The 353-nt window shown below is 41.4% G+C and overlaps 1 protein-coding gene across 1 annotated transcript in view; it reads left to right on the top strand.

Annotated features, from left to right (window-relative positions):
- LOC119582009 (bromodomain-containing protein 3-like) overlaps window positions 1-353 on the top strand; it is a gene marked incomplete at its 5' end in the record, with an annotated part of 61,922 nt that overhangs the window by 1,518 nt on the left and 60,051 nt on the right.

Genomic DNA, 353 nt, shown 5'->3' with positions numbered 1-353 from the left:
CCTAATCAGTACCTAAAGGTCTTATTGTCCCTTGAAAATCTGCTCCACCTGTAACCTTTAGTTGGGGTCCATATTATTTGTATGTTACTTGATCTTTCTTTCATAGTATATTATTCAAATGGCATCTCTAAGGCGCTTTTCTTCTTCTTCATCTGTTTTTCATAAAGTCCTAGTGTTCATACATATAAGACTTATTAATCCAATGTGTGCGGGTTTTTTCGGTGGCCGTGCAGTCTTCCAAACGGGTATATCTGTATGGGCCGCAATTTATAGGGATGCCACCCACAGCATCGGCACTATGCTGCCATGGCATAATAGTAGGTGTCACCCACGAACAAGGGGTTAAAAGCGTC

This window comes from Penaeus monodon, chromosome 15 (assembly GCF_015228065.2).
Source record: "Penaeus monodon isolate SGIC_2016 chromosome 15, NSTDA_Pmon_1, whole genome shotgun sequence".
NCBI lineage: Eukaryota > Metazoa > Arthropoda > Malacostraca > Decapoda > Penaeidae > Penaeus > Penaeus monodon.
This window is presented reverse-complemented; position numbering and strand designations above follow the sequence as displayed.